The sequence below is a fragment of the Strix uralensis genome, chromosome 2 (assembly GCF_047716275.1).
Source record: "Strix uralensis isolate ZFMK-TIS-50842 chromosome 2, bStrUra1, whole genome shotgun sequence".
Classification (NCBI taxonomy): Eukaryota; Metazoa; Chordata; class Aves; order Strigiformes; family Strigidae; genus Strix; species Strix uralensis.
In genome coordinates, this window is record NC_133973.1 from 126802236 (window position 1) to 126815869 (window position 13634).

General features: G+C 49.9%; 1 pseudogene; it reads right to left on the reverse strand.

Annotated features, from left to right (window-relative positions):
- Positions 1-201: 201 nt before the first annotated feature.
- LOC141940024 (TBC1 domain family member 22B-like) lies at positions 202-13165 on the reverse strand (annotated as a pseudogene).
- Positions 13166-13634: the final 469 nt, after the last annotated feature.

Genomic DNA, 13634 nt, shown 5'->3' on the forward strand with positions numbered 1-13634 from the left:
TTTTAGAGGAGAGCAAGCTATACCTGCAGCCTGCTGATAATTTACGTTTTCACAAACACATTTTTCACTGAAAGTAATGCTTCTTTCCCTGATAGTGCTGTGTAAAAGGCCCAGATGAAAAAAGAGTGAGACTGATGGTATGTGTAGGAATGTAGAGAACTGTCAGCATTAGATCAGGCACCTCTCCCCATCCCTGCCAGGGGACAAGAGACTTCTGAAACCTCTTACCTCTGAGAAAATGAGGCCACCTCCACCAGCTGAAGTTTGACTCCCTTTCCTGACATGATCAACTCAGCACACACAGTCATGCCTTTGAAAAGAATTAGAAAAAACCTGTTCCTTACTTTGCTGCATTTATAACAAGTTTAAGCACATCTTGCCGCAAACTTAAATTTAAAAACTCAAATTGAAGTCAGGTTTTTGCTAAGTTCACACAATGTTCCTTTGAAAATAGTGAAGTGAAAGTTTTGAAGTGCAAGTAACAAGGACAGAGGCCACAAGCTCTTACTCTACAGTGTAGCAGGCATCGTATTTAGTCTCACTCTTATCAGAGGTGATGTCTTTTGTAACTATTAAAAGCCTTCAATGAAGCATTCAAGCAGCACACAGAACTAACAGGGCAATTAAAAGCCACAAGAGAGCACCTATTTTATACTCCATGTTTACAAATCTCTACCTATTTAAAAGGCCTCATTCTCCTCTCACACCTGCACAGACAAACTGAATTACTCTGGTATGAAACTGGTTAGGCCAACACATAAGAACCCACACAGGCCTTGTGTCTCCTAACATGAGCCATCCAAGATTTAGGTATCTAGCCTAAATTAGTCAACTGGGTTTCCCACCACATCCCAGGCCATCCAATTTTTACTGGATGATCTGGTGCCTTGGTTTTCACCTATGGGCCAGCCTCAGCTGGCTTATGGCAGGCAGCTCAACGAATTATTGCTTGCTTCTCTAACTCCTTGGGAGTGCCTTAAAAATGTGAATCGGGCATTAGGGCAAGAGCTCTAATGGGATCCTGCTACACCAGTGCAACGCTAACTCCAAAACCTATCAGTGATTTCAGTGTAAGCAGTGCTGGGAAAATGTGTGTTAATCACTGAGTTTGGGACATCTCTACTTTTTCTTCCTGAAACTGTCCAGCATTGCAAGTACAGAAGCTGCAAGGCAAGAGGGTTATATTGTAACAGGCAAAGAGAATAGACTACTTCTTGCACAGGCTCAGTGCAGAGGTTTTATGTCTTCTGAGACAAAAGCTTTTACTAAAAAAGTGATCTGAATTAATGAATTTTTCAGAAGGAACATAAGGCAGAGAAATGCCATTAGTATGGGGCAACCTCAAAGTCAGATATAGAAAGTGAGTTTCTCCTGAACATCTCATCTGTTTGCTGCTCTTCATCTTTCCATGGCTTCCAAGATGTCTGAAACTAATTTAATCAACTTTATTAAACAGAACATGTGAAGAGGAAGAATTTAACCTGTGCATGGTGTGACAGTACAGACATTTGTCCTGTTCATGTCTAATGCCTTTTGTTTTTGAGAAGAATATTTGATACATGAAGTATAATAGCAACTTAGCTCTCCAGTTTGCCTTCTTGACTTGATTCTGGTGCCTCACCCTGAGTTACACATCAATCAATGTGTTTCATATCCTCCTACTGGCCTTGAAAAAAGGCAACTAGCCACAAAGCTGTCTAAATGCTGCAAAATTATCAGGTGAGCCTCACCCTTCAAAGACAAACTCATCAATTACTTTCTAATGAGAACAAAGGTAACAAAGAATCAAGAAGGTACTTTTAGCACTAACCAAGCCCAATATATTCCAACGTGCTTAAGTACCTACACAGGCATATTTTATAAAATATGTTCAGCTTCCTGAACAGAGTCTGAACTGACAGTGCAAAAGTCAACCCCCTTGCTTTTTTTACCCTTTCATCAGGGTCTGCTGATGTTATAGTAGGACTGTAAGTTGACTAAAAAGGCATGTCCTCAACTTCTTGGTCTCATCCAACACCTCTCGTTCCCAACACTGACTGCGGATCCCTCCTCTCCCAAACCCTCCTGTGCATATGAGAGGTGCCATGTTTGGCCTTTCCTGTGTGAGGACAGAGCTAGCACAAGAAGGAAATATCAGGAGTGCTTATCTGGGGTGAGTTGCATTTGCCACTAACCATTCACAAGGGACAGCTGGCATGTGAATTGTGTATCTCTACATAAAACTTGTGAGAACACAGGAGTAAGGAGATGGGCAAACTCCATGTGAGGTGGGCTCTTCTGCTCTGTTTTTTCACTCAGAGGAGACCAACACTGTAAAAACTCTCATTTTGTTCGTCTCTGAAGATTGGGCAGCATCCCCATACCACCCTCACAAATTAGAGAAAGAATGGATTAGTATTTAAGTAGCAGGTAGAACCACAACTCCGCCTAAGAAAAGACTTTCCAGTGGCTTAGTCTTGCTTGCTGAGCTGATCTACCAGGCTGCACCATCTGCCAGAGCAGGCAACGTGACTTCTAACAATGAGATCCAGTCATGCAGTGAAGAGATTAATTCACATCAGTTATAATACCTATAGAACAACTCATTAAATCAGCCAGGTTGTGCCATCCAGCACACCTGATGGTCTTAATCTAATGTCTCACCCTGGCCCTGGGGTCATCAGTGGACAGCTGTAACTATAAGTGATTGAAAAGACTTTTTCCCAGGAGAGTGTCTGTTTCCTGGAACTCAGGCATCACTGATTATTTTCCCTGTGTTGCCCATTCCAGTCTTTCCTTTCCAATCTTCTTATCCCCTAGAGGGCCTATGCAGCTTTTTAGTGACTTGAAATCAAGGTATGAAATCAGCAATATTCTGATTACAGGCAAGTTCTGGAGGTAACATGTGGGCTTATAATGACACCACATTAGCACTGTATCGATCTATGGATCTGCTATTGTCACAGAATCATCTAGGTTGGAAAGGACCTTGAAGATCATCTAGTCCAACTGTTAACCTAACACTGACAGATCCCAACTACACCATATCCCTCAGCACTATGGTGACCCTACTCTTAAATACCTCCAGGGATGGGGACTCCACCACCTCCCTGGGCAGCCCATTCCAACGCCCAACAACCCGTTCTGTAAAGAAATGCTTCCTAATATCTAGTCTAAACCTTCCCTGGTGCAACTTGAGGCCATTACCTCTTGTCCTATCACTAATTACTTGGTTAAAGAGGCTCATCCCCAGCTCTCTGCAACCTCCTTTCAGGTAGCTGTAGAGGGCGATGAGGTCTCCCCTCAGCCTCCTCTTCTCCAGACTAAACAACCCCAGTTCCCTCAGCCGCTCCTCGTACGACATGTGCTCCAGACCCTTCACCAGCTTCGTTGCCCTTCTCTGGACACGCTCGAGTAATTCAATGTCCTTTTTGTAGTGAGGGGCCCAAAACTGAACACAGTAATCGAGGTGCGGCCTCACCAGTGCTGAGTACAGGGGTAAAATCACTTCCCCGTCCCTGCTGGCCACACTATTTCTGATACAAGCCAGGATGCCATTGGCCTTCTTGGCCACCTGGGCACACTGCTGGCTCATGTTTAGCTGGCTGTCAATCAACACCCCCAGGTCCCTCTCTGACTGGCAGCTCTCCAGCCACTCCTCCCCAAGCCTGTAGTGCTGCTGGGGGTTGTTGTGGTCTCTGCAAAGGTAGGAGCTGATTCATCTAAGAGGTCATATTTTGTTTCCTTATTCCTGCAAAGCCTTGAAGTGTGTTACACTTGGAAGACGTAAGGACTTTCAGGAATGCCAAAGCAATAGTACGTGGTTTTGCAGAAATTACAGACTTCTTTAAACATGAGTATTTTCAAAGAAAATTGACCCACCAGGTACACATCTCTCAGCTAACAGAAAGCACGCGGCGTCCACCACATTTTAAGATTCCCATTTGGCTAGTTGGGTCCTTCATGCTGAGAAGCACCTTGGAGCATGAGTCACACCCTGACCTGCAAAGCACTGGTGAGTTTACTCACCGCGATAAGGAGCCTTTCCAGGCAGAGCACGCCACATGTGCATCTCCCATCTCCGTTCTTAGCACTCAGCCAAGGGTGCCCACAGGGTCCCAACGTGCAGGACAGATTAGAGGGGCTTATTTTCTTTTTGCTTCCCTCCGGTTTCCCTTCAGCCTCGAGGACTGGACTTGTACCACCATCTCATTTTGATGAGAGCTGCAGGCAGCTGTCAGATGGCAACATTGCTCACTAATACGTGAATGGGAATTGAGACAGCAACTTGGGAAGTAAAGGTTTAGCTTCTGTAACTGTTCCTTTAAACCACCCAGTCCCTAGAACCTTGTGAGCTATATTACCTTTAAAAATAATCATGTTCTGGGGGGAGAAAGGATAAAATTAAAAGGGTTTAAAACCAGAATTATTCTTTAACTTTAAAAATTATTATTCTCTAAGCAAAACCACACAGATTCAGTCTCCTGGACGTGAAAGGACATATACAGTCTAAACCAGCATCATAATCAAAAAGACAAGATGTGTACAGCATGCAGCCACTTACAGAAGGGATTGAATGTTTGCAAAATTACATGCTGGCCTTAAGGAGTTCTCTGGGTGGAAGGGAAGATATACAGATGAACACCTTTCAGCATGATAGTATTCCAGACCCTGCCCAGCACCAGCTCTTCAGGGGCCTCTTCAGCCAAAGGCAGCTGTAGAGAAGAGCCAATGCTCCAAACCAGTGACTTCAATCCTGTTGCAAAAGGGGTTACATGGCACTGAGCACTGCCAGTTCTTTCGCACGTACATTCAAGGCAATTACTGATCTTGCCCTTAAACTCTGACTGCTACATAGCCAGACCAGGGAGCAGGTAGCCACTGGACCTCAAGACTGGCTTTGAATCCCAGTCTCTGGGGACAAAAGAGGGATCCATGATGTTGCTTGGCCAAATTCAACTCAGCGGGTCTCATGCAGAGGGTTTTTTTCCTCCAACACAAGTTTCAGACACAGCTGGAAACAGGAAGGCCACATTCAGAGACGAAGCTTCAGTCAGGGGTGAAGAGAGCCCTGGAAGACAGCAAGAAGCACAGCCCCAGCAAGAGAGGGACACGTCCGATGCAGCATGAACTCTGCAGCCACATGCAGAGAGATGTGAGCCCCAACACTCAACACGGTACAGGACTGCAAGAAGCCACACCAGCTACCCACAGGCAGCTCTGATGCTTCAGACCAGCTCCCTTCTTGCATGGAGAACTCACCACGCACAGCTCCACTTCTAACCCAATAAATCGATCCTGAGCAACCAGCCTCTGCCAGGACTCAGTGTCACCAATGCCGCTTAAGGAATAAGGCACAGAAGACACTCAAAGGGAACCTGCTCAGACCTTACCCAAGAGGCTCCTGACCTCCCAGGAAAGGGAATTCCCTCCAGCTGGCAGCAGGGCCACATTTTGTGCCTTCTCCTTCAGGCCGTGAGGAGCAACAGCACTTCTGAGGGATCAATCCTGATCACACCGGCTGCCAGAGTGGAAACTGAGGTGGCTTTCCTCTTCGCAACGCCCTCGGAAGAGGCAGGTCAGTACTAGCTTCCAAAGCCTCAGCTAGATAGCGGAAGCCTGCTGCTGACTTCAACAAGCTTTGGATCAGACCTTAAAAATATTTGTTCAACAAAATGTCTCTGTCACTAATATAGTCTTACAAATTCCTTTTTCCTTCTATGTACAGTGAAAAGTAAGAGCCCCTGGGATTATGGCATCCCAGCATTAACAGCAATCCCAAAACTCAGCTAGAGCTGGAGAAAGAATAAAAACACTATGGGTGGAAATTACTTGATCTCCAGCTAAAAGCAACTGGCTGACAAGAAAGCCAAAAGCAGCAGGGAGAAGTCAATTTGCTTTCTGAAACTCTCAGCTTGAGAAACACACCTGTATTAGCAGCACGGGACATGAACCTTTATCTAAAGAGTTTAGTTTACATTCTCAGCAGGGTCTCTTTATACTTCACTCACTCCTTCTAGAGCAAGAACTAGGTCCAAGGCAGGCTTTGAGAGCAAGACCCTCCCCTCCCCCAACTCTGTATATCAGAGCTTAGCCTAAATTCCCTCAGCGCCTAAAAGACACCATTCTCCTCCAAACTGTGAGGATGTTAAATACATTCAAATGCAAATCCACCCTTAGCACTTCAACTTCCGTGGAGCTCAGCAAGGTTATGAAACTGAACTCAATTCAACCAGGCAGCACAGATACAGTAAGAGGTCAAGAGGCATCTTCAGCTGGCGCTGAAGGAAGAACACACACATCATCCCCTCCAGCAAGACAAACCTGTCTGATGCCAGTGCTTCACACCATTTCAAACACTGTGGTCAAGAGGCAGCACCGTGCTTCAAAGAGCAAAAGTGACTTACCAACATACTCAGAGAGGAACACAACAAAGAATGGAGTGACCAGGTCATTGATTCCCTGCACACAGCCGCTGGCTGGGTGTCGAATGGCCCAGATAAACAGGATTCTGTCAAAGATCTAGGGAAGAATGAGGGAAAGTAGGTACCTGCATTAGCTGTGCACAAAGGAAAGGCAGAAAAGCATAACTGCTAAGCTCAGGGAGCGGAGATCACGCGCTGACAGGCTTTTCTGCAGCAATACTGGTGAGATAAGAAGCATGCAAGTCCTAGGAGAGACTCGGGTATGATCCACAGATCCCCCACACAGGCCAGCCCACACTTCACAGAACAAAGCAGCCCAGGCTCCTCAAAGCCTCTGTTTGAAGAAGTGCAGACCCAACTTTTCAAGATCCAGGTGGCTTAAGACCCTTCCACCCATAGGGCAGGGCTGCCCATTAGCAGAGCAGCACACCTTGCTGAGCATCACGTGGAAAGCCAAGGCTGCTATCTGTTATCAGCACAGTTCATCTGGCAAAACATCACGGGTCGGGATAGTTCCCAAGAGAGCAGCCTCCCCCCAACAACCAGTGCATTATTGCCAGACTGCCCAGCCCCAGGGCACCGTGCTCTGACATATACACACACCCTGAGCTCATTTCTAAAGAGCACAGATGCTCCTCACACCTCCTGGCCACCTCTCAAACCCTTCCCTGCCCGCATTTCCCACATTCTGCTTCACACAAAAGAGGTTTCATAGCAAAACACAACTGATCTCCTCCGGTTCAAACACCTTGAACTTGTCTCAAAACAAATGCTTCAGGTCTTTTACCAATTCTTGGCTACATCTCGCTACAAAAGAGCTGATCTCATCACTCCTGAGCACCAAGTATGATTTCAGAAACATGGGACAAAGTTTCAGCAGGTATTCACATCAGGAGCTGTCAGCCAGGGAAGTTTCCCTGCAAAACCAACTCACTCATGGCAGTGCTGGTCTAAGCCCACACACACCCCACAGCAAATGTGGGGCAGGAGCTTCACTCCCCCTCTTACCTCCTGGACGAGCAGCTGCTGGAAGAGGGGGATGGGTGGGTTGGTCCTTGGAATGTCGATGTGGATCTGGAAGAGAGGGTAGGTTACACACACCAGCTGTGCTTTCCAGGGGCACAGTAACTCCTCACGGGCTAACAGAGGGGAATCCACCCCTCAGTGTCCCCTCAGGCAAGAGCTGCACATGCTGACAAGCGCAGTGAGGGCTGCAGATGACAGCTGCACTGAGAAAATCATCTACAGTTTAATCTCCAGTCTCTTCTGCTCAGGCGTGGGCAGGTGCCCTGAGCTGGGAAAGAGCTGGGGTCTGAATTCTAGTTATTAGGTCGATTTAGGGAAGGCTTAAACTACTACCTGTAAGAAGACAGACAGAAACATGGTGTCCTGTCCCCACGGAGAAGACTCCTGATAGCTACAGCTAGAGGGAGCAAAGGGACATAACCAAGGCAGAAAGCCAGGCAACGGGCAGAGGGCTTGTACCTGTCAGTAGGTGTCTTGATGGTGCTCCTCGTCCTAGGAATCGTAATACTGCTGGATGAAGCCGAAGCACTCCTCCTGCTTGTGCTGCAAGTTCAGCTTTCGCCGCTCCATGTTTGCAGGGAGATAACCCTGTGGCAGGAAAAGCTGTGTCAGGGCAGACCCTCTTCCCTCACCACAAACCACCCCCTGAAATCCTGCCGGTCAGCTGTGCACCTGGAAGCATCAGGCACAGAGACTCAGGAGCTGGGGAAAGAGCTTTCATGGAATTTGGCTTTCCCAGCCCCTGATACCTTCACTGATCTTGGAGCAACCCACCTTCACGGGATTCAGTTTCCCGAACAAGAGGGAACCACACGTTCCCAGCACCAGTCTGGGCTTTGTGCTCCAAGAGGATGTAGTTAATTACACTCCCCTACCAAAAAAAACCCTACAGCTCACCCGTAGGCTGGGCACAGATACAAAATGAGCAAACCTGGTTACAGGACACAACGAAGGTCTAGCAGCACATGTCCCTGGCTCAGCACAGTCCCCCAAGACTCCTGCATCACAGCTCCAAGTACTCACTGAGAGGAGACGCCACATCACAGGCCAGACCTCTCTGGGCACACTGGGCCAGCTGCATTTCCTCAGCTCATCTGCAAATGGACAGTGGTGGCAGTGGGTTAGATCCTAGGCACATCCAGGCACCACTACACCCGGAAGGAGAGGAAAGCCCAGTCTGCTCCTGCAGGCTCTGGAGACACTTGAGTCTCCAGGAAGGCTCCACATTAGCAATGACAGGGGATGTGGGTCTGCAGCAAGGGGACTAGAGACGTTTTCAGCTCAGTCTGGGCACAGGACTGCTGGCTGCAGGGGCTCCAATCCTCCAGATCCTCAGTTCTCATGCAGAGCCCAACAGCCCCCAGTGATCACAACCATCATTTGTGAGACGGAGAAAGACTGTTAACAGACAGGCTGGTGGGGGACATAACCATCTGCCAACAGAGCAGTTTGTGCAACTACTCCGCTTGAAGCAACTGCAGGTAGTCATTTCATCCACACCAGAGCAGACCTGATTGCAACCTGAAGCAGGTAGCAGGGCCCCTCTGCCTTCCCCTTCCCACCCGCAGGCACCCCCGTTTTGCCACACTCACCCAGGTCCGTGCTGTGGCTGAAAAGGAGCTGCCGAAACTTCTCTGGGAAGGTTTTCTCCCTCAGTGTCATGGGGGGAGCACCCGAAGTGTTTTGGTCAGAGATTCAGGCGACAAGCGGAATGACGGGCTGAAGGGGAAGGGACTGCTGCTTCTGAAGGGGGGTCCACACACAGGTGTCCTCTGCAAGGAGCAGATGCTGCAGTGAGGTGGGGACGGAGTCTGCACCTCTCCAACCCTACTTCGCTCTTCTGGCCACTGCAGATTTCACCCCTCTCTTCCCCAGTTCCAGCAAACAGAGCACCGCTGGCCCACTCTGATGGATCAGCTGGTTCACAGGCATCTGTTGTGGCTCTTCCATCATTTCCCCCCCATTTCTCCCTCCCTTCCTTCCTCCTGCATCAGACACCTGGCTGCCAGAGGATCAGAATTCCCTCTTCCCATGGGAAGCCATGGGCAGAAGGGGACAGGAGATGAGGCAGAAGGAGCTGTGGGAATCCCACAGGAACCAACCTTCAGATCCGTTCTGCTCACTGCTGATCTAAAGAGTGATCAAGCTAATTGCTAGCGCAGAGAGGAGGCGATGGGCTGCCAATGCCACCTGCTGGCAGCAGGGACCTGCTGGGTGACTTCCACAGCACAGGCAGCCGGCTACCTGCGACAAGCAGGGGCTGATGCTGCCCAGTTCTCTGCCCAAACTGCCCCGACCTGGGGTCAACAGGACCTCATCCAGACCTTTACTAAGAGCAGCACACTGGGCCACAAAGGAAGCAGACAGTGAGCAACCCCAAGCAAGAGCTTAACAGATCTCCACAATCCCTTAGCACCCAGAACACAGGATCCTCTGGGCCTGTACGCAGGATACTGAACAGCAGAGGAGACTGAGGCATTAAGGCCAGGCCTCCAGAAATGGCTCCTTAGAGTACAGGATACTACAAGGAGGCAAAAGCCTGTGTTGAGCTTACAGGCTTTGCCACAGCTTCTCGCCCGTAAGATGCGAGTAGCAGCAAGGGGCTGAGTTCAGCAGTCAGTCAGGGGAGTGCCAGAGCACAAGGCTGCTCCTGAGGGTGGTTCTTACCAGCTGTCCTGGAGAGCTGGGCCTCGCTGCTGGACTTGATGACCTTGCAGTTGGTGGGCACATCGCTGAGAGCAGACTGGGCCCACTCAGGTTTCGCCCACAGCTTACTGTGGTTCTCCAGAACCCGGGCTGCCGTGGCCTTGGCCACTTTAGATTTCAGGGTTTGTAAAGAAGAAGAGGAGGAAGAGAAGTCCTCATCTTCATCATCACCAATGTCCCAGGCATCACTAGTGTTGCGGGAAAACTCGTGAAAGCTGGAGGCCTTCTTGCTTTCCATAGGCAGCGTCTTGGAGCGGTCCTTGATGAAGCTGGGAGCCAGAGAGAAACAGTATCAGAGCCATGCTGTCAGACCACTCCATTTTCTTTCCTGCCCTACATCCTCACTCCAACCAGCCAGTCCCTTCTTCCAATTTCCCCATTCCTCCTCCCAAGCCCATGGAACATGTTAAGTCTCTCTGGGCTGCCTGCTGGCGGGAGGCAGAGCCCGAGCTGGTACGATGGCAGGGCACGGAGGCCACAGTGCCAGCACACAGCTGGAGAACTGCCAGGCTTCCCAGCTCAGAAGGGCAAAGGGGAGAGACGTATGACTCCTCCAGCTCTGCCTCCCCCCACCCTAGAAAAAACTGGTAGATTAACACCCAAAAAAAGTCCTGCGACCTGGGGAGAGGCATGTCAGGAGTTAGAGCCAGTCTGCACTCGTGGATGCTCCTGATACAGCTGCAATGGCTCCCAGCAGACAGGCCAGCCTGGTTCTTCACTCAGGCACAGGAGGAGCCTTTGCATTTACCCTTCAGCTACAAGAGTCAAAGTCCACTACCTGAAGCATCACAGAAAAGGGGGAACCTTCACCACTACACAGCACGAGATAGAGACAAGAAGGCAGTTCAGATCAGCTCTGCCTTTTCCTGCTGGGAAGGGTGCTGCGGTTCTCCAGCCTGGCAGCCGCCGGGCAGCTTTACCTCCCCTTCCCTTAATTCTTCCATCTCCGAAGGGGAGCAGAGGGCTCAGACACCACTGCTAAAAAATACGCCTGTCTCCTTTGATGTGGCTAGTACGATATGGATTTCTGGCCACAAGGGATCCCAGCAGATGAGCTTTCCCCGCAAGCTTTCGCAGAGCTCAAGGCAGCACCACACGCCGCTGCTGCCATTCTCCTCTGGAACATCATAGTGCCAGAGGATGCTGGAGACCTCCACCCACTGCAGGACTGAGAAAAAACCTGCAAAGCCTCGTGGCCTGCGTCTCCAGAAGATAAGCACTTAATTTTTGGTGAGCCAGGGATCCAGCAGAGGATGCTGTGCTCCACGGACAGGTTGAATGCTGCAGAAAAGGGAAAGAAAAAAGACAACACTGCAGAAAGCCACAGAGCACCCACAAATAATCTCCTCAACCTAGTCTGGGGTTGCACTTCTCGCCTGTTGTCAGGAGCTGAATACAGACCAAAAGCAGCTTCAACACTCTTCTGTCTTCAAAGCCTTAGATCCAAAGTGCCACATTCAGCTGAAGATTTGTTCTTTGCAGCAGCAAAGAGAAGCCTTGTTTAAATTCTTAGGCTCTCTCCAGCCTGAGCTGGGTTTTGAGATCTGCTCTTTTCTGCACCACCGATTCACTCTGAGTGACCACATGTCTCAGTCCCCCTGCCTCACACACTGATGTTCATTCTTTTTTCTTTCAAGGGGATTTCCAGGTTTGGGAATTCACATTTCCGAGCCCTGCAGGACAGGGAAGGACTCCAGCCAGTGACACTGGAGCTCTTCTGCAACACACCTGAAGGATTGAACCTCACACTGGCTCTCAGGCTTGCAGCCAATGCTACGGTACACGGTTTGACTCGGGTCCAAATCCCAGCTTAATCAACTACCTCCTATGGCCTGAAAGGAGTCATGTCTCCATCCCTCAGCTCCCCTCCCGGTGGAAAGGGATCCATGGGACAGGGAGCCCGAGGGCTGCAGGCACTACATGGGGAGCAACACCTCAGAGAAGAGCTCCTATACAAGTGCTCATCACTGGTTGTAGAGCCTCTGGATGCAAGACAGGAATCCTGAGCTATTACCTCCATTTGGTTAACTATTCACAGCCACCCCACCCTGAAAAACCATCTCTGGAAAACAATTCCTCCTTACCCCTTGGTAGACAGCACAGTCCCGCATCCCATGGCAGAGACAAGGGCCCGTTCAGAGCTGGCATACAAGGGACAGGCTCCTCATGGGTCAACAGAGCTGGCCTGGTTTCCAGGAGCTGCAGATGGTGCCCAGCAGTAAAATGAGCAGAGCCCAACCATGTAGGAGGAGGACAGCAACCTGGTGCAGCTGGAAAGCATGCTGGGAACCCGTTGATGCAGGGGAGGCGGCAGCAACAGGCCCAGCTGGCAGGGAGAGATGCAGACATCCAGGGCAGAGGCTGGAAACAACACAGCACAGAGAGATCCTGGTTGCAAAGCCCAGCGAGGGGTGGGCTTGCCGCCGCAGCAGCAGTCCCTCGTGGCTGGAAGCACTGAAAAGGTTTGCTGTGTTTACCCACCAGCAATCAAGCCTAGGAAAGAGTTTGCTGACTAATTAGCATATAGGAATCAGGACAGCTATTAAGCAGAGGCACCCCCGTGGGTGGGCACAGCAAGCAGATTGTCAGGAGTAAGAAAAACAAACCCTTCAGATCCACGCTGCTTCCCAGTGACTCATGGCAGCTCCTGGCCGCAGAGGAGGCAGCAGAGCCTCTCCGATACCCAGCACCAAGCTCATGCTGTCTCGTGACAGCAGTCACAACGCTGCTCCTCTCTGCGCGGGGGGTCTCTGCGCTGCTGAGGGGCGACCGCTTTGATTCACGTGCAAAGGCCTGAACTTCACAAGCCAAATGAATGATGTGTGTTCAAGATAGGGGAGGGGATGTGGCAGCCAGCTCTGGGTGAGGAAACCCTTTCCTGGGTCTCCGAAGCAATCGGCGGATGCCTTCACTGGCTAATGGCCGATACAGTGGCAGAGGGTCCCACCTCCCAAGCAGCTCTTTTTAAAGAATTTGTACTCAGGCTCCCCCAACAAAGCATCCTGAGCTGATCTAAGTGCACAGCCCATCAGGCCGTGCTCCCACACAAGCAGCTCAAGATGATGGTCTCACATCCAGCAGGCTACAGAGGCAGGGCTGAACACCACTATCCTGCATCGGTGAGCTCAAACCGCTGCATGAAGCGGGTTCTGCCCGTGTTTGTCCCATCTTTGCCCATTCTCTGCCCTATCCATCCGTACAGGCTGGACAGGAGGTGTGCAAATGCTCTGAGGGGTGCAACAGGTGACTTCTAAGATACACGAGCACTTGCACAACTGCCAGACAGCAAGTTTCTGCCATAGTATCTGTAGTACCCTCGATGTCTGATCCTGCTCCTTTAGCTCACATCCTTGTACCCAACTCCCAGCACATCCTACAGCTCCACACAAAGGTGTGTTACCACATCCTACCTTTACAGCTAAGAAAATTGAGTGATCCCACCAAGTGATGCTCAGTAACTTTATTTACCCACTCTTGTCTGGTTTTCCCTGATGCAGC